At 43.4% G+C, this 21,766-nt stretch overlaps 1 long non-coding RNA gene across 2 annotated transcripts in view; it reads left to right on the top strand.

The window, feature by feature from the left end:
- LOC110257611 (uncharacterized) overlaps positions 1–21,766 on the top strand; it is a 332,943-nt gene that overhangs the window by 296,525 nt on the left and 14,652 nt on the right. For both annotated transcript variants that reach the window (XR_014833452.1, XR_014833451.1), the window contains exon 4: positions 10,802–11,445. This is a non-coding gene — a long non-coding RNA (uncharacterized LOC110257611). The remainder of the gene's footprint in view (positions 1–10,801; positions 11,446–21,766) is intronic.

The following is a 21,766-nucleotide window of genomic DNA, read 5'->3' on the forward strand; positions in this document are numbered from 1 at the left end:
TGGTTTAGTCTTGGAAGATTGTACTTTTCTAAGAATTTGTCCATTTCTTTGAGGTTTTCTGTTTTATTGGCATATAGTTGCATATAGTAGTCTCTTATGATCCTTTGTATTTCTGTGATGTCCGTTCTTACTTCTCCTCTTGCATTTCTAATTGTACTGATTTGAGTCTTCTCTCTTTTAACTTGATAAGTCTGGCTAAGGGTTTATCAATTTTGTTGATCTTTTCAAAGAACCATCTTTTCGTTTCATTGATCTTTTCTGTGGTTTTCTTTGTTTGTATTTCATTGATTTCTGCTCTGATCCTTATGATTTCTTTCCTTCTGCTCACTTTACCTCTTGTCTGTTCTTCTCCTTCGAGCTGCTTTAGATGTAAAGTTAGCTTGTTGATTTGAGTTTTTTCTTGTTTCCTGAGGTGGGCTTGTCTTGCTATAAACTTTCCTCTTAGAGCAGCTTTTGCTACATCCCATAGGTTTTGGACTGTTGTATCTTTGTTGTCATTTGCTTCTAGGTATTTTTTAATTTCCTCTTTGATTTCTTCAGTGATCCATTGGTTGTTAAGTAGCATGTTGTTGAGTCTCCACGTGGTTGTGTTTTTTTGCAGGTTTTTTCTTGTTGATTTCAAGTTGTATAGCATTTTGGTTGGAAAAGATGCTTGATATGATTCCAATTATTTTTTTGTATTTTTGCCTTTTTCTAAGGCCACTCCAGCGGCATATGAAGATTCCCAGCCTAGGGGTCTAATCGGAGTTGTAGCCACCAGCCTATGCCAGAGCCACAGCAACACAGGATCTGAGCCTCGTCTGCAACCTACACCACAGCTCACAGCAACGCCAGATCCTTAACTCATTGGGCAAGGCCAGGGATCAAACCCACAACCTCATGGTTCCTAGTCGGATTTGTTAACCACTGTGCCACAATGGGAACTCCTGTTTTCCATTTTCTTGAATTTATCGAGGTTGGATTTGTAGCCCAGGATTTGATCCATCTTAGAGAACGTTCCATGTGCACTTGAGAAAAATGTGTATTCTGTTGCTTTTGGATGGAATGTCCTATAAATCTCTATTAAGTCCATCTGGCTTAATGCTTCATTAACCCTAACCCTAACCCTAACCCTAACCCTAACCCTAACCCTAACCATGTTTCCTTATATTCTGCCTGGTTGATCTGTCCATTGCTGTAAGTTGGGTGTTAAAGTCTGCCCCTATGATTGTGTTATTGTTGATCTGTGCTTTTAAGGTTGTTAGCAGTTGCCTTATACAGTGTGGTGAACCTATGTTGGGTGTGTAGATATTTAAAATTGTTATATCTCCTTCTTGGATTGATCCTTTGATCATTATGTAATGACCTTCTTTGTCCCTTAAAATATTCTTCATTTTAAAGTCTATTTTGTCTGAGTATTGCTACTCCGGCTTTCTTTTGATCCCCGTTTGCATGGAATATTTTCTTCCATCCTCTCACTTTCAATTTGCATGTGTCCCTAGAAGTGAAGTGGGTCTCTTGAAGACAGCATATATATGGATCTTGTTTTTGTATCCATTTAGACAGTCTGTGTCTTTTGGTTGGGGCGTTTAGTCCATTAACACGTAAGGTAATTATAGATATGTATGTTCTTATTGCCATTTTATTAATTGCTTTGGATTTGTTTTTGTTGCTCTTTTCTCTTCCCTTCTCCGCTTGTTCTCTCCTCTTCTGGTTTGATGACTGTCTTTAGTGTTGTATTTGAGTTGATTTTTCTGTGTTTGTGTATCCATTGTAGACTTTTGGTTTGCAGTGATTCTGAAGTTTTGATATAAGAGGCTATATGTATATGAGATTGTTTTAAGTTGTTGTTTTCTTAATTGCAAGTTCATCTCCAGTGTCCTGCATTTGTACCCACCTCTTCTCATGATTTCTGATTTGGGTGGCATAATTGTGAATGATTATGATTTCGTATCTTTACTGCATATGTACCTTTATGGGTGAGCCTTGTCATTTGTGGTATTTTTGTTTCCTGCTGCTGTCTTTTCTTTTCTGCCTAGAGAAGTTCCTTTAGTAGTTGTTGTAAGGCTGGTTTCGTGTTGCTGAATTCTCTCAGTTTTTGCTTATCTGTGAAGGTTTTGATTTCTCCTTTGAATCTGAATGACAGCCTTGCTGGGTAAAGTAATCTTGGTTGGAGGATTTTTTGTTTCATCATGTTAAGTATATCATGCCACTCCCTTCTGGCCTACAGAGTTTCTGCTGAAAAATATGCCCAAAACCTTATCAGGGTTCCCTTGTATGTTTTTTTTTTTTTTTTTTAACCACACTCATAACATGTGGAAGTCAGGAATTTTTTTTTTTTTTTGTCTTTTTGCTATTTTTTGGGCCGCTCCCACGGCATATGGAGATTCCCAGGCTAGGGGGTCCAATCGGAGCTGTAGCCACTGGCCTATACCAGAGCCACAGCAACGCGGGATCCAAGCTGCGTCTGCAACCTACACCACAGCTCACGGCAACGCCAGATCATTAACCCACTGAGCAAGGGCAGGGACCGAACCCGCAACCTTATGGTTCCTAGTCGGATTCGTTAACCACTGCGCCACAACGGGAACTCCTCCCTTGTATGTTAATCTGTTTATTTCCCCCAGCTGCTTTCAAGATTTTCTCTTTGTCTTTAATTTTGGTCAGTTTGATTAATATGTGTCTCGGGGTGTTCCTCCTTGGGTTGATTTTATATGGTACTCGTTGTGCTTCCTGGATTTGAGTGAGTGGTTCCTTCCCCATGTGAGGGAAGTTTTCGGCTGTTATCTCTTGGAATATTTTTTCTGTCCCCTTCTCTCTCTCTTCTCCTTCTGGCAGCCCGATAATACAGATGTTGGTGCGTTTAGTGTTGTCCCAGAGACTCTCTTCATTTGTTTTCAATCTTCTTTCTCTTTTCTGTTCTGCATCCATAATTTCCACTAATCTGTCCTCCACCTTGCTTATTCATTCTTCTGCCTCCTGTATTCTGCGGTTAGCTGCTTCTAGTGAATTTTTTATTTCTGTTATTGTATTTTGCATCTCTTCTTGTTTAAGTTTGATATCTTGGATCTCTTTGGCCAGTGTTTCCTGTAAGTTATCCATCTTTGCCTCCAGTTTATTTCCAATGTCTTGCATCATCTTCAGCATCAACAGTCTCAAGTCTTTTGCCTGGAGGCTGAGAATCAGCTCATCACTTAGGTGATTTTCTGGGGTTTTTCCTTTCTCCCTCATCTGAGTTATAGTTCTCTGTCTTTTCATTTCTATAGGTGTTTGGTGTGGTGACCTTTTCCCAGATAATAGAGTTGTAGCCTCTCTTCCTTCTGGTGTCTGCCCCCCTTGTGGCTGAAGTTGGTATGGGGGGCTTGCTGTAGGCTTCCTGATGAGAGGGGCTGATGCCTGCCCCCTGGTAGGTGGAGCTGATTCTAATCCCTCTGGTGGGTGGGGTTTAGTCTCTGGATGGGATTAGAGGCGGCTGTGTGCCTGAGGGGTCTTCAGGCAGCCTGTTTACTGAGGGGTGGGGCTGTGATCCCGCCTGGGTTGTTGTTTGCCCTGGGGCTTCTCAGAGCTGACTGACGGGTGGGGCCAGATTTTCCCAAAATGGCCCCCTCCAGAGAAAGGCTTGTTGCTGAATATTCCCGAGAGCTTTGCCTCCAATGTCCTTCTCTCACAACAAGCCACATTCACCCCTCTTTTCCCAGGATGTCCTCCAAGAACTGCAGGCAGGTTGGACCCAGATTCCTATGGAGACTTTGCTTTGCCCTGGGACCCCCTGCACGTGAAAGTCCGTGTGTGCCTTTTAAGAATGGGGGTCTCTGTTTCCCCCAGTCCCATGGAGGTCCTGTGCACAAGCCCCAGTGGCCTTCAATGACAGATGCTCCAGGGGCTCTTTCTCCCAGTGCCAGGTCCCCACAGGTGAGAGTTTGATGTGTGGCTCAGAACTCTCACTCCTGTAGGTGAGTCTCTGTAAACCAGTTAGTTTCCAGTCTGTGGGGCTTCCCACCCGGGAGGTATGGGGTTGTTTATATTATGAAATTGTTCCTCCTACCTCTTGATGTGGCCTCCTCTTTGTCTTCTGGAGTAGGATATCTTTTTTAAGGTTTCCAGTCCTTTTGGTTGAAGACTGCTCAGCCTTTAGTTGTGCATTTTGTTGTGTTTAGGAGAGAGGTTGAGCTCCAGTCCTTCTATTCCGCCATCTTAATCTTGACTCGGAAGTTCTATTCTGATCACTTGTATTTTCCTTCTCCGAGAGAAACTACCAGGTTCCAGTCTTGGCCACTGACCCTGAGAGGAACCTGGGGGAAGGACCTTATTGGCGGACCTCTGTCTGCAAAGCTCAAGGTGCAGCAGCAACACAGCTCCCCAGCCTCCTCTCTGACCCACAGAGACTCATCCAATGTTATCATTTTATATTTCCTGTTGAGGAAGCAAAGAAAACAGTGTCCCACCACAGCCATCCTCAAGGATTTGGCCTACAGATCCTAGCTAGGGCTTAATTCAATCACAGCAGTCCTTAGAGAATTGTTCAGGCCAGCTCAAAAGCAATGATATTTCACTTATATTTGCAACTTATCTATCACACATATAGCTCTTAAGATATAAAAGCTCTCTCCTCAATAATAAGGTCTCAGCTGGATTTTAAATAAACATTTAAAATATGCACAGACCAACTTCCAGCTCTAAGATTAAGTCCTGCAGCTCTTGCACAGTATGGTGATGACAGTTAATAATAGCGCACCATATACCTGAGAATGGCTAAGAGAGCAGATGTTAATGTTTTCATCATGAAAAGGAAATGGCAGTTATGTGATGGGATGGAAGGGTTGGCTGATGCTCTGGCTGCAATCATTTTGCAATATGCAAATGTACCAATCAACTCGCCGTATGCCTTAAACCAACCCGGTATTATGTGTCAATGTTATCTCAATGAGGCTGGGGAAAATAAGTTAAAACACACAAATTAATGAAATAGATACGTAGAAAAGAAAGCCTACGAGAAGTCCATAACCAAAAAATATTTGAGTTGGTGCAAACTGTTGAAAAAACAAAAGATAATAAGCATCCCCTAGTCTATGGCCTTGATGAAGCATTAAAAATGGTAGCTTAAAAAATGGTACAAATGAACAAAGCAGAAATGGACTCATAGACATAGAAAACAAACTTAGGGTTACCAAAGGGAAAAGTGGGAGGTGAGGGAGAAATTCGGAGATTGGGACTAAAAAATACACACTACTATGTATAAAAGAGACAACCAACAAGGAGCTACTGTATAATAATACAGGGAACTCTACTCAATGTCCTGTAATAACCTATGAAGGAAAAGAATTTTAAAAAGAATAGATACATGTGCATGCACCATATATAGATACATAATGTATGTGCTATATATGTACATGTATATATATACACACACACACACATAACAAAATCACTTCGCTGTATACCTGAAGCTAACACAACACTGTAAATCAACTCTATTTTAATACATTTTTAATAAATAAAATAAAAGGGAAGAAAGTAAAAAAAACGGTAGCTTAGGTGGAATGTATGTATTTTCTAGAAATGGCTACAAGCCTATCTCCCATTCTAAATGCTCTTGTAGAAGAGATGGGACCTGCTTCTGCTCCCCTTGAACCCAGGCAGGCCTGTAACATCTGGAACCAGCAGACTCACTCACGACCAAAGGATGGCATGGACGTTTTGGGGTGACTTTTTCTGCAGTGATGGCTAACTAGACCTGGAGCTGTTGTCCTCACTCCGCAGACAACACAGAGACATGAAATAACTTTCCCTAGAACACACAATTGTGTTAGATGCCAGGTTAGAGGCCAGATCTCTTGATACTTGATGCAACAGTATTCCCACTACAGCCTCCAGTATTCCCACTACAGCCTCCTGTGCTGGGAGAAATCATTGCCGCTGATTCTTCAAGTTCAGCTACCTGGCTGTCTGAGCAATATATTCTCTTGCCACACTCTTTGTTGGCCCTATGTAAATTTTTTTGCAGTGAGAATCCATTAGAAAAGGGGGTCTAAAAATACATCATTGCCTTAGCTCTCCTTACATTTTCCCCAAAAGCGACCCCTGTCAGCAATTCTTAATGAAGCTCTCTTTTGCCTTTATCATAGTTCCCAATTAGTTGCTATTAATCTTTTAAAAGCAAGAAATTAACCTCTCGCTTTTTGGAATGAAAGAAGAAACCTCAAAGTTGAAAAATCACCTCGATGGAACACATTAAGTAAGATATGAAAAGGCCGGGCTCTAACAAATGTAATTTAGAGGAAGCTGCTGACCAAAGACGTATCGTTTCTCTCTGTTGAGTTCTTCCTTTCTTGGTTTTCTGTTTAGGAAATGGATGGAAAATTGGAGAAGCAGAGATTTAAAAGAAGAACTAGGTTTGGGCAGAGCTGAGCAACAGTTTGTTTTGACCGTTAGGGGAATGTCAACAGAGATAAAGCAGAAAAATAGCCAAAAAGTGGGCAGAAAAGCAGCAGGTCCAGATTAATAGATGAGAAACTTCAACCCTAATAATTCTAGATGAAAACAAACTATGTATCTGTACACACACACACACACACACACACACACACACACACACACACACACACACACACACACACACACACACACACACACACACACACACACACACACACACACACACACACACACACACTTTCTGAGGTTTCCTTTAAATCGCCTCACCTGACGAATGAGAACACGAGCCTGGAGATGATTTGAATCAACTGCCCCATCGCACTGCTTTTTAGCAGCAACAAGAGAAGACCCCCTGCCCAGACTGGTGTGCTTTTGGCTTCTCTGCATCTGGCCAAGGGCACTATCAGGTCCTAGAAAATGCTCCAGCCCCGCTTCCTCTGCTGGCAAGAGGCTGCGGGCACCCCGGGCCCAGGAGCCCACTCCCAGGGGGAGGTTGTTTGTGCCTCAGGCTCAAGGCTCTTACCGCCTCAGTGAGGGTTTATGTGCTTCTTTTTCTGCTCCAGGACTAACGCTGAGGCCAGCATGCTAGGAGCTTGATAAGTACTGGTTTAATGGATTAAGAAAAATAGATAGATCTAAAATCTCTTTTAATATCTGGCTGAATGTCTGACACCAAGTAATGGTGGAGGAATAGAGTTATGATTTATATGCCCATAAAGATCATCGTCTGCCTTCTGGCCTTACTGTTTTCCAGCTCTGAGCCTTTCCGTGTGCATTATGAGGGGAAGCCTGAAACTCACTGATAACAGAAACAAGAATATTAATCCAGAAAAGACTAATACTTTAATTCAAAAAGACAACATGCAGCACTATTTACAAGAGTCAAGACATGGAAGCAACCTAAATGTCCATTGGCGGAGGAATGGATAAAGATGTGGGGCATATTCATATATGATGGAATATTACTTAGCTATAAAAAAGAAAGAATGCCATGTGCAGCAGCATGGATGCAGCTAGAGATTATCGTACTAAGTAAAGTAAGTCAGACAGAGAAAGACACATACCATATGATATCACTTATATGTGGAATCTAAAATATGACACAAATGAACTTATTTACAAAACAAAAACAGACTCACAGACAGAACAGACTTGTGGGTACCAAAGGGGAAAGGGGTAAGGAGGGATAAGTTAGGAGTTTGGGATTAGTAGATATACACATTACTATATATAAAACAGACAACAGGACTTTCATATACACACACACACTGTACATACATGAAACTGAATCACTTTGCTGTACACCTGAAACTAACACAACAATGTATGTCAACTATATCTCGGTTTTAAAATAAAAGAATATTAGGATGCTACAGCTCCAATAACAACAAGCATAGCTCAACACTTGAAAATAGCTTAGGAAATCTATGGTGCCTCAATGACATATAAACAGAATCCGAATGTATGCAGAGTGTATGAAAAAATAAGGAAAGGCAGCCTGCTCTCTCCTCCCGTTGGTTGTGTGCCAAGAGAGCTAACCCTGTAGCTACATCTTAGCTCTCAGTGCCTTATGGACGTCTCCACTACATACCTACAGTAGGCAACTAGGACGGGCTGTCACTCGCCTTGGAAAAGGGGCATCACAGAAGCCACCACACACACCAGAAAAACCAACCACGGACAGCTTCTGAATTTCCTTTTGAAAGTCACTGCATATTTTCCCTGAATCCCCTTGACATTATATTTATACCTGTAATTAACATGTTATAATACACTCTACATTCACTCTACATACATTCGGATTCTGTTTATACGCAATTAGCTGGAGAAGATGGGAAAACAGTTTCCCAAATCCAATATATTAAAGGGAGCATTTCCATCTAGTTACTGCCGGAAGAAATAGTACTTAAAACAACGTGCACCAGATCAAGGTAATGGACTCTGCAACATCTCCAACAGGAGAAAAAAATTCTTGAGGGGGGAAGTAGAGGTTTGAACGTGTGATGGAATGGCCTCCCCGACTGCATTTCCAGGAGGAAACATTTCCCTTTTCCTCAGGTCGACAGAAACAAGAGGATGCATTTCCGGGAGTAATGAATCTCTCTTCCGCCTGCCAGATGCCTGCCTCAACAGGGTGGATTCTCTTTCTTACCTGAAGCTCGAAGTGCATGGCTGTGTAATTCGGCAGGAGACACGCCCCAGTGGCTCAGGGCTGCTGCACAGAGATTTAGGCAGATTCTACCAAGTCCCCAGCTCGGGGCTGTCCTGCCGGCCAGCTTGGCTGCACGGTTTTGCCTTCACCCTGATACCCACAATCCTCTTCTTGTCTTTTTCCAGCCCACCATTCCTATTTTAGCCTTCACTCGCCAAGTTCAGGGTCATTCCTTATCACCTTGGTCCGGAGCCCCTGGCTGCTGCTTGAGCGTCTCTGCGATGGCTGTGAGAGATCATGAGTGCGAGATACCACTTTATTCCATAATAGTCCACACCACCAACCTCGCTCCTCAGCCTCAACCAGCCCTAGGTTCTTCTAAGGAAACTTAGCCACTCCTTTCTTCCGTTGGGGCAGATTTAATCTCTACGAGCTTCTGACAGCTCCCACCTTGGCACCATGTTGCAAAGGGGTCTCCAGTCCCTGGAACAGGAACTATTCAAGCTGAGGCTAAACTGCCCTCTTTCAGGAGTGTTACAGAAAACGTCTCCCGGGGGAAGGAGTTTGTAGTGCATGCCTGCGGAGACGGGCTGCTGCCTCCTTGCTATGTCCTGTCGGTCATGAGCCCACGGCTCTACCTAAGTCCTATTTTTGCATCCCCTCCCCAGCCACACTTCAAGGGCACAATGGCCACATCCTTCTGAGCTCTCAGAGGAAGGGTCTTAAGACAGGAATTAAGAGTTTGGGAGGCACAGTATTCGACTCCTGAACACCAAGTGGAGAAGCAGGTTCAAAGGCCATACCCCCAATTTCCAGGACCTCTCATGACCCCACCCCGCCCCGCCCCACCCCACCGTCATCTCCAAGACCACAGCTCAGAGTAGCTCAGGAAGTTCAGGAGGCAACACAGTTGACCAGTGGAGCTGCCCAGCTTCAAGCCAGCAGCCCCCCCCTCGCTGGGCCTCAGAACTTCTGGGGCTCAGATGACAGACAAGGCAGTGAAGTCCTATTCTCTCGCCCACTGTGTTGACGGCAGGACAATCTGTGTGTGAGGCGATTGTAGGACAATCCGCCGGGTGGGATGTTTGAGCCCCACACGTGCTTTAGTGGTTTCACTCAAGGTGAGTCTCTGGAAGACTCAGCATTATTCCCTAATTTAAGGAGTCCGCCGAGTCTTTAATTTTTGAAGGCGTTTTCATGTACCACACCTCTCTCGATTAGCACTGCCTTCTTTAACCTGTCATTTCCATGCACACGTGACTATGAGCTTATTCTTAGCTGCCTCTGGGCACCAATGCACATACCTTCAGGCAGACCCAGGACTCACCACCCTGGCAATTTGCAGGCATCCATTCTTTCCGCAGGCCCTTCCTCCGAGAGGGGCTCTAGTAGAGAAAACACGAGGAAGCCTTGTTTCCCCATTTCCAGGTTGTGGTTCTCAGAAGAATTAACCACCTGTTCACTCTTACAACAAACCAAGAACAGCTTGTCCGGGGAGTTCCCATCGTGGCTCAGCAGAAACGAATCCGACTGGTATCCATGAAGATGCAGGTTTGATCCCTGGCCTCGCTCAGTGGGTCAGGGATCTGGCGTTGCTGTGGCTGTGGTGTAGGCTGGCGGCTACAGCTCCAATTCGATCCTAAGCCTGGGAACCTCCATGTGCTGTGGGTGTGGCCCTAAAAAGCAAAAGAAAAAAAAAAAAGAACTACTTGTCCAGATTGGAAGACATGAGATGGAATTACTTTTAGTTTTAAATGAGAATTTTAGCCCCCCTTTACTCTCTGGCTTCCTTTCCTGGGATGGCTTACTCCCATCAGGCAATATTCCTCATTTTGCTTACTCTGTTCCCTGGAAAACACCTGGAACCCTCTCTCCCACTCGGTCAAGAAAATTCTAGCCTCCTCTGGAAGTCCAGTTCAATATATTCTGTAAATAACAGTCATCATTACTTCAGCTCATACTGTTTTTCCCTTTAATTTACGTTAACACTTAACTAAATGTAATATTATATAAGAACACTAAATGACAAAGGTTTCTTAAAGTTCTCTATTTTACATCAAGAATATAAAATTTTGGTGAAAGGCCCTGGGATGCGGTCCCTATTGATTCTAAAGCTAAACTGTTTAACATCCAAACTATAGTTTTCCCATTCTTAAAACGGGGATGACATCAGCCATGTCAAATGAGCGTTTAATTTATTTGATCAATTATTTTTGAATCTTACTTTTTCCGCAGTCAGCAGCCCAGATCCTGCAGCTTCTGTCTCTTCCATCCATGAACTCGAGCAAACACAATGAAAAGTTAGCCCGAAAGCCTCCCAGACTCAGCTCCAACCTGTAGAGAGCGTGGATGTCGTCACGTTTCTCCTTTACGACCAGCCGCAGCTGGACATGCTGGAGATCAGTGGTTTCTACTGGGTCCAGTGGAGAACCGACGTGTCAGGGAAACCAGCCCTCCTCCAGCTCTCTGTGGACAGAGTCCCCGCTGCGATCCTTCCCTGGAGCAGACGCCTCCGGGGCCACAGACTCTGGCAGAACACAGCAGTGATCACTGTGATGGATGCTGCAGCTGAGCACCACTGGTGTGCATCTAAGAAATTCCTCTGGGCTGTACACTTTGGAAGAAGGTCCGGCCGCCTCCAGGAGCATCACCGGGTCCTCAGAAGATCTGAGAACGATGCCCTTGAATCTGACAGGGAAAAGGGCCAACACTGCAAAATACACCCAGCGTGGTTTCACCACAGAGCCGACTCTCTGGGGAAAACGCCTGCCAGAGATTTCGCCCAACAGGTGGAAGAGAATTCTCCCTGCTCCTACCCCTCCAGGCCTTCTTTGTCACCTGACAGAGAAAAACAAACAGAACACCAGGGGAAGAGAAAAGTGAGTAGAAGAAATATTTGAAGTAACACGGCAGAAAACATTCCAAAATTAATGGCAGACGCCAAACCACAGTTCCTGAAAACTCGAAAACACACATAGTGGAATAAATACATCAACCTGGTAAAATGATGACTCTAGTACATGTGACAAGTTACATATGTATATGTATATAGTTAGATATATATCTATATATACTTTTATATATCTATATATAGATATAAATAAATATATATATATTGCCGTGCATATACAAAATGCAAAGCCTAAAGCAACAACTAAAAACCTATATGAACAATTACATTCAAGAACATTAGGGATATATCAAAATGAAATTCTAAAAAACATTCAAGGGACCTATAGGAAGGCAGGAAAATGAAAACAGAGAAATAAAAAACAAAACTAAAAGGCAAGCTTAAGCCCTAATGTACCAATACTTACTTAAATGTAAATGGTCTAACTCTGCCAATTTAAAGAAATAGGTTGGTAAAAAAAAAAAAAAAAATTACCCAATTATCGGAGTTCTCCTGTGGCACAGAGTTAAGGATCCAGAGGTGTCATCGCAGTGGCTCAGCTCGATCCCTGGCCTGGGAACTTCCACAAGCAGCAGGTGTACCCCCCAAAAAAAATTACTCAATGGTAAGTTACCTGCAAGAAATTCACTTCAAATATAAATATACAAGCAAAATGATAGTAAAAAAATGAAAAAAGATGTACAAAGCAATCACAAATCAAAAGAACCCAGAAGCCTCTATCGTAATGTCAGATATTAGTAGACTACAGACGAAACATGGACAAAAACAGTAACAACAATCAAACACTCAATAGGAGTTTCCACTGTGGCTCAGTGGGTTTAGAACCCAACGTTGTCTCTGTGAAGATGTGGGTTCAATCCCTGGCCTTGATCAGTGGGTTAAGGATCCGGCATTGCCGTGAGCTGCTGGGTAGGTTGCAGACACAGCTTGGATCCCACTGTTTGTTGTTGTGGCTGTGGTGTAGACCAGTAGCTGGAGCTCAGATTTGATCCCTAGCCTGGGAACTTCCATATGCTGTGGGAGATGCCCTATAAAGACGAAAGAAAGAAAAACAAAGATAAAAAACCCTCAATAGTTAGATGAACGTGTTCTTTGAAGTTTGTGTAATAAAATCAAAGGTAACAGAACAAACTACACACACACACACACACACACACACACACACACACACACAGTCCTCTGATTTATGGAAAAGCAGAGGTTTCACAGTGGGGGAAGGATGACATTCTCAATGAGCAGTGCTGGGACAATCATCTGTCTACATGAGAAAATTATATTGGCCCCATCAAACAGTAGGGAAAAGAAATCAATGCCAGTTGCATTGCCTATCAAAATGTAAAAGGTATGACAATAAAGCTTTTTTTGTTGTTGTTGTCCTTTTGCCTTTTCTAGGGCCGCTCCCACGGCATATGGAGGTTCCCAGGATAGGGATCGAATGGGAGCTGTAGCCACCGGCCTATACCAGAGCCACAGCAATGTGGGATGCAAGCCGTGTCTGCAACCTACACCACAGCTCATGGCAATGCTGGATCCCTAACCCAACTGAGCAAGACCAGGGACCGAACCCACAACCCCATGGCTCCTAGTTGGATTCATGACCCACTGCGCTATGACAGGAACTATGACAATAAAGTTTTTAAGGAAATTGTAGATAACATTTTCATGACCGTGGAGTAAGCAAGATTTCATTAAAAGGGCAAAAGAAGAAATAACCATAAGAGAAAAAAACTCATAAATTCTGTCATATTAAAATCAAGAAATTCTGAAGGGATTAACATGGCAGAATACAACTGGAGCTCAACTTCTCTCCTAAAAACAACAAAATGCACAACTAAAGACTGAGCAATCTTCAACCAAAAGGACTGGAAACCTTAAAAAAGATATCCTATTCCAGAAGACAAAGAGGAGGCCACATCAAGAGGCAGGAGGGATGATTTCATGATATAAACAACCCCATACCTCCCGGGTGGGAAGCCCCACAGACTGGAAACTAACTGGTTTACAGAGACTCACCTACAGGAGTGAGAGCTCTGAGCCCCACATCACATACTCACGTATGGGGATCTGGCACTGGGAGAAAGAGCCCCTGGAGCATCTGTCATTGAAGGCCACTGGGGCTTGTGCACAGGAGCTCCATGGGACTGGGGGAAACAGAGACCCCCATTCTTAAGAGGCACACACGGACTTTCACGTGCAGGGGGTCCCAGGGCAAAGCAAAGACTCCATAGGAATCTGGGTCCAACCTGCCTGCAGTTCTTGGAGGACATCCTGGGAAAAGAGGGGTGAATGTGGCTTGTTGTGAGGGAAGGACATTGGAGGCAAAGCTCTCGGGAATATTCAGCAACAAGCCTTTCTCTGGAGGGGGCCATTTTGGGAAAATCTGGCCACGCCCGTCAGTCAGCTCTGAGAAGCCCCAGGGCAAACAACAACCCAGGCGGGATCACAGCCCCACCCCTCAGTAAACAGGCTGCCTGAAGACCCCTCAGGCACACAGCCGCCTCTAATCCCATCCAGAGACTAAACCCCACCCACCAGAGGGGTTAGAATCAGCTCCACCTACCAGGGGGCAGGCATCAGCCCCTCTCATCAGGAAGCCTACAGCAAGCCCCCCATACCAACTTCAGCCACAAGGGGGGCAGACACCAGAAGGAAGAGAGGCTACAACTCTATTATCTGGGAAAAGGTCACCACACCAAACACCTATAGAAATGAAAAGACAGAGAACTATAACTCAGATGAGGGAGAAAGGAAAAACCCCAGAAAATCACCTAAGTGATGAGCTGATTCTCAGCCTCCAGGCAAAAGACTTGAGACTGTTGATGCTGAAGATGATGCAAGACATTGGAAATAAACTGGAGGCAAAGATGGATAACTTACAGGAAACACTGGCCAAAGAGATCCAAGACATCAAACTTAAACAAGAAGAGATGCAAAATACAATAACGGAAATAAAAAATCCACTAGAAGCAGCTAACCGCAGAATACAGGAGGCAGAAGAATGAATAAGCGAGGTGGAGGACAGATGAATGGAAATTACGGATGCAGAACAGAAAAGAGAAAGAAGATTGAAAACAAATGAAGAGAGTCTCAGAGAACTCTGGGACAACACTAAATGCACCAACATCCGTATTATCGGGCTGCCAGAAGGAGAAGAGAGAGAGAAGGGGACAGAAAAACTATTCCAAGAGATAATAGCCGAAAACGTCCCTCACATGGGGAAGGAACCACTCACTCAAATCCAGGAAGCACAACGAGTACCATATAAAATAAACCCAAGGAGGAACACCCCGAGACACATATTAATCAAACTGACCAAAATTAAAGACAAAGAGAAAATCTTGAAAGCAGCTAGGGAAAAGAAACAGATTCACATACAAGGGAACCCTGATAAGGTTATGGGCAGATTTTTCAGCAGAAACTCTGTAGGCCAGAAGGGAGTGGCAGGATATACTTAACGTGATGAAAGGAAAAAACCTCCAACCAAGATGACTCTACCCAGCAAGGCTCTCATTCAGATTCGAAGGAGAAATCAAAACCTTCACAGATAAGCAAAAGCTGAGAGAATTCAGCAACACGAAACCAGCCTTACAACAACTACTAAAGGAACTTCTCTAGGCAGAAAAGAAAAGACAGCAGCAGGAAACAAAAATACCACAAATGACAAGGCTCACCCATAAAGGTACATATGCAGTAAAGAAATGAAATCATCCATGCACAATTATGCCACCCAAATCAGAAATCATGAGAAGAGGTGGGTACAAATGCAGGACACTGGAGATGAACTTGCAATTGAGAAAACAACAACTTAAAACAATCTCATATGCATATAGCCTCTTATATCAAAACTTCAGAATCACTGCAAACCAAAAGTCTACAATGGATACACAAACACAGAAAAATCAACTCAAATACAACACTAAAGACAGTCATCAAACCAGAAGAGGAGAGAACAAGCGGAGAAGGGAAGAGAAAAGAGCAACAAAAACAAATCCAAAGCAATTAATAAAATGGCAATAAGAACATACATATCTATAATTACCTTAAAGGTTAATGGACTAAGCGCCCCAACCAAAAGACACAGACTGGCTGAATGGATACAAAAACAAGATCCATATATATGCTGTCTTCAAGAGACCCACTTCACTTCTAGGGACACATGCAAATTGAAAGTGAGAGGATGGAAGAAAATATTCCATGCAAATGGGGATCAAAAGAAAGCCGGAGTAGCAATACTCATATCAGACAAAATAGATTTTATTTATTTTAGTCTTTTTGCCATTTCTCGGGCTGCTCCCGTGGCACATGGAGGTTCCCAGGCTAGGGGTCGACTGCTGGCCTATGACAGAGCCACAGCAACGCCAAATCCGAGCCACGTCTGCAACCTACACCACAGCTCATGGCAACGCCAGATCATTAATCCACTGAGCAACTCCAGTGATTGAACCTGCAACTCAGGGTTCCCAGTCAGATACATTACCAACTGAGCCACGATGGGAACTCCAAAATAGACTTTAAAACAAAGAATATTTTAAGGGACAAAGAAGGTCATTACATAATGATCAAAGGATCATTCCAAGAAGAAGATATAACAACTTTAAATATCTACACACCCAACATAGGTTTACCACAATATATAAGGTAACTGCTAACAACCTTAAAAGGACAAATCAATAATAACACAATCATAGTGGGGGACTTTAACACCCAACTTACAGCAATGGACAGATCAACCAGACAGAAAATCAATAAGGAAACTCGGGCCCTTAAAGAAGCATTAAACCAGATGGACTTAATAGAGATTTATAGGACATTCCACTCAGAAGCAACAGAATACACATTCTTCTCAAGTGCACATGGACCATTCTCTAAGATGGATCACATTCTGGGCTACAAATCCAACCTCAGTGACTTGAAGGTAATTGAAATCATATCAAGCATCTTTTCTGACCACAATGCTATATGACTGGAAATCAACAACAAGAAAAAAATCTGCAAAAAACACAAACAAGCGGAGACTCAACAACATGCTACTAAACAACCAATGGATCACTTAAGAAATCAAAGAGGAAAGTAAAAAATACCTAGAAACAAATGACAACAAAGATACAACAGTCCAAAACCTATGGGATGCAGCAAAAGCTGTTCTAAGAGGAAAGTTTATAGCAAGACAAGCCCACCTCAGGAAACAAGAAAAAACTCAAATCAACAAGCTCACTTTACATCTAAAGCAGCTCGAAGGAGAAGAACAGACAAGAGGTAAAGTGAGCAGAAGGAAATAAATCATAAAGATGAGAGCAGAAATCAATGAAATACAAACAAAGAAAACCATAGAAAAGATCAATGAAACGAAAAGCTGGTTCTTTGAAAAGATCAACAAAATTGATAAACCCTTAGCCAGACTTATCAAGCAAAAAAGAGAGAGGATTCTGGGAGTTCCCGTCGTGGCGCAGTGGTTAATGAATCCAAGTAACCATGAGGTTGCGGGTTCGGTCCCTGCCCTTGCTCAGTAGGTTAACGATCCGGCGTTGCCGTGAGCTGTGGTGTAGGTTGCAGACTCGGCTTGGATCCCACATTGCTGTGGCTCTGGTGTAGGCCAATGGCTACAGCTCCAATTCAACCCCTAGCCTGGGAACCTCCACATGCCACTTCAGCGGCCCAAGAAATAGCAAAAAAAAAAAAAGAGGATTCAAATCAATACAATTAGAAATGCAAAAGGAGAAGTAACAATAGACATCACAGAAATACAAAGGATCATAAGAGACTACTATATGCACCTATATGCCAATAAAACAGAAAACCTAGAAGAAATGGGCAAATTCTTAGAAAAGTACCATCTTCCAAGACTAAACCAAGATGAAATAGAAAAGATGATTGGACCAGTCACAAGAACTGAAATGGAAACGGTGATTTAAAAACTTCCAACAAACAAAAGTCCAAGACCAGATGGCTTCACAGGCGAATTCTATCACACATTTAGAGAAGAGCTAACACCTCTCCTTCTGAAACCATTTCAACAAACTGCAGAGGAAGGAACACTCCCAAACTCATTCTGTGAGGCCACCATCATCCTGATACCAAAACCAGACAAAGATACCAGAACAAAAGAAAACTACAGGCCAATTTCACTGATGAACATTGATGCAAAAATCCTCAACAAAATACTAGCAAACCGCATCCAACAATACATTAAAAGGATTGTGCATCATGATCAAGTGGGGTTTACCCCAGGGATGCAAGGGTTCTTCAATATCTGCAAATCCATCAGTGTGATACACCACTTTAACACACTGAGGAATAAAAACCACATGATCCTCTCAGTAGATGCGGAAAAAGCCCTTGACAAAATCCAACACCCATTTCTGATAAAAACCCTTCAGAAAGTGGGCATAGCGGGAACCTACCTCAACATCATAAAGGCCTTCTATGACAAACCCACAGCGAACATCCTTCTCAATGGTGAAAAGCTGAAAGAATTCCCACTGAGATCAGGATCAAGACAAGGATGTCCTCTCTCGCCACTACTCTTCAACATAGTCTTGGAAGTCCTAGCCACGGCAATCAGAGAAGTAAAAGAAATCAAAGGAATCCAAATTGGAAAGGAAGAAGTAAAACTATCACTATTTGCAGATGGCATGATACTACAGCCAGAGAATCCTAAAGACTCTACCAGAAAACTGTTTGAGCTCATCCACGAAAGTGGCAAAGTCACCAGATACAAACTTAATACACAGAAATGGATGGCATTTCTATACACTCACAATGAAAGAGCAGCAAGAGAAATTAGGGAGGCAATCCCATTTGCCATTGCATCCAAAAGAACAAAATACCTAGGAGTAAACCTACCTAAAGATACAAAAGACCTGTCCTCTGAAAACTATAAGACACTGATGCAAGAAATCAAAGATGACACAAATAGATGGAAAGAGATACCATGCTTGGGGATTGGAAGAGTTAATATTATCAAAATGACTATACTACCCAAGGCAATCTACAGATTCCATGCAGTCCCTATCAAATGACCAAGGACATTTTTCACAGAACGTGAACAAAATATTTTAAAGTTTGTTTGGAAGCACAAAAGACCCAGAATAGCCAAAGGCCTCCTGAACAGGAAACATGGAGCTGGAGGAATCAGGCTTTTGGACTTCAGACTATATGACAAAGCAACAGTCATCAAAACTGTATGGTACTGGCACAAAGACAGAAATAGAGATCAGTGGAACAGGATAGAAAGCCCAGAATGAAACCCACGCACCTACAGCCAACTCATCTATGACAAAGGAGGCAAGGATATACAATGCAGAAAGGACAGCTTGTTCAATAAGTGGTGCTGGGAAAACTGGACAGCCACATGGAAAAGAATGAAACTGGATCACTCCCTAACCCCATACACGAAAATAACCTCAAAATGGATGAGAGACCTAGATAGAAGACCAGACACTATAAAACGCTTAGAGGAAAACATAGGCTGGACACTCTCTGACATAAAGGACAGCAGCATCTTCTCAGATCCACCTCTTAGAGTATTGACAATAAAACAAAAAGAAACAAATGGGACCTAATCAAACTTCAAAGTTTCTGCACAGCAAAGGAAACCCTAAGCAAAACGAAAAGACAACCCACAGAATGGGAGAAAATCTTTACAAGTGAATCAACTGACAAGGGCTTCATCTCCAAAAATGTATAAACACCTTCTGCAGCTCCATACCAAAAAAAACCAAACAACCCCCTCAAAAAATGGGCAGAAGATCTAAACAGACACTTCTCCAAAGAAGACATACGGATGGCCAAAACACACATGAAAAGATGTTCAACATCAGTCATTAGTAGAGAAATGCACATCCAAACCACGATGAGGTACCACCTGACACCAGCCAGAATGGCCAGCATCCAAAAGTCTCCAAACAATAAGTGCTGGAGAGGGTGTGGAGAAAAAGGAACCCTAGTACACTGTGGGTGGCAGTGTCAATTGGTGCAACCACTGTGGAAAGCAGTATGGAGATGCCTCAGAAAACTAAACATAGAACTACCATTGGATCCAGCAATCCCACTCCTGGGCATCTATCCAGAGAAAACCAGGACTCGCAAAGACACATGTACTCCGATGTGCACTGCAGCACTGTTTGCAACAGCCAAGACATGGAAACAACCTAAATGTCCATCAACAGAGGAGTGGATCCAGAATATGTGGTACATACACACAATGGAATATTACTCAGCCATTAAATGGAACAAAATACCAGCATTTGTAGCCACATGGATGAACCTAGATATATCCTTCTAAGTGAAGTCAGCCATACAAGGAGACACCAACATCAAATGCTTTCACTGACAGGTGGAATCTGAAAAAAGGACAGACAGAACTTCTTTGCAGAGCAGATGCTGACTCGCAGACATTGAAAAACTTATGGTCTCCAGAGGAGACCATTTGGGGGGTGGGGGGGATGTGCTTGGGCTGTGGGATGGACATCCTGTGAAGTTGGATTGTGATGATCATTATACAACTACAGAGGTGATAAATTCATTGAGTAATAAAAAAATAATAATAATAATAAAAAGAAACTTGTAGTTTGGCTATGATGGAACAGCGTACTTTTGCACCAAATTTCTCTAAAACAATTTGAGGACTTTGCCATGTGCTGGGCACCACTGGCCTTCCTTAAGGAGCCTTTCCTCATGGACTCATGACTGTCGCTCCCTGACTTTGTTCCCTGCTTTTGGTTTCCATTCTCACGGCCGGGTTCGCTGGCACAGGTGCCCTGCCTGCTCCTCCTCAGACTCCCAGAGGCTGGCACTCGGCTGAGATGACAGCACTTTCCTCACCGGCTAAGACAGTCCACCACCGCTCCGCCCCCTGAGCTGTGATGCAAGTTCCCCGTCACAACCTCCTGGCCCACGTCCCCATTTCGAAGGGCCAGGCTACCCTGCCCCCAACACACACCTCGCTCTCACTCAGCTCCCTTGCACGTGCCCTAGAGCAACCCTAGACACAGTCACGTTGAGCTAGAAGTCCACCTCTAGAACAGGTCCATTTCTAGAATCTAGCCCCCAAAATGCAACGACTTTGCCCAAGTTCACATACCCCCGAGGGTGGCAGATTGCGGGTTTTGTGTTGTGTTGTTTTTGCTTTTTAGGGCCGCACCCACAGCCAATGGAGTTTCCCAGGCTAGAGGTCAAATTAGATCTGCAGCCACCAGCCTACACCACAGCCACAGCGATGTGGGATCTGAGCCACACCTACGACCTACACCACAGCTCATGGCAATATGGGATCCTTTAACCCACGGAGCAAGGCCAGGGATCAAAATAGCTTCCTCATGGATACCTGTCGGGTTCATTTCCACTGCACCACAATGGGAACTCCCATACCCTAGGAATCTTAGCAGGTGTGTTGAGATCAAAGATATCTTTAAGAATTATTATGCGTCTTGCTTCACTTTTTATATCAAAAGGGAAAAAAACAACTCTCCTGGCTGAGATTATTTGCACGGGAAAACAGCCTGTCTTTCCATAACACTTTGAATAATTAAGACACGGTAGATAAGCACATTAATGTTCCTTCAGGCCATAAGGCACCAATGAGGAGAGAAATGATTTTTTTTTTTGAGATCATCAAAGGATTTTAAAATTAGAAAGAACACTATTCCTGAAAACTGACTTTCGAGCTGATACAGAGTTAAATCTTGACTTGATGTTGCTTGTTGAGCTTAGAGCTGACGTTCCAGATGGAGGTATTATATCTCACTTGGAATTTGCACTGAGACAACACCAATCAGCCTTCTTGGGTATCAAGCAGTGGGGACACCAGAGGGTGGGGGCAGCCGGCAGTTGGCACACGGGTCTGGAGCAGATCTGCTGTGTTCAGGACACACAGCCTTTGTAAGTGTAAGCCTCTGGTAAGTCAATAACCTCTGTCAGTTTCCTCCTCTGTGACACGGGGATAATAACAGCACTGACTTCATAGTTGCTCGGAATTGCTGCCACGGGACTGGTACAGCTTTTAGTGCTGACTATATTTGTTTAATGAAATCAATAAAGAAGGGCAGCCGTGACACGAGTAGAAGGAAAGCAGAAGGGAGAGTCAAGCGAGACAATTTCTAGTCCTAGCCCTTTTGCAGGAAACTGAGCAGCTTTGCACAAGTCCCTGGATCTTTGGGGGCCTTGCTCCTCCCGTCTGTAAAATAAGGAACTTGAACTGCAAAACCTTGCCGATTTCTTGTTGCTCGTCAAAAGAGGCAACTCCAGCGACTCTTCCGGATGGCATCATGCGAAACTAAAAGATGCATCGA

The sequence above is a fragment of the Sus scrofa genome, chromosome 18, assembly GCF_054392235.1.
Source record: "Sus scrofa isolate SSC_HxYL_T2T_F1_AM1 chromosome 18, Sscrofa_HxYL_maternal_Yorkshire_Landrace_v2.0, whole genome shotgun sequence".
NCBI classification, from domain to species: Eukaryota; Metazoa; Chordata; class Mammalia; order Artiodactyla; family Suidae; genus Sus; species Sus scrofa.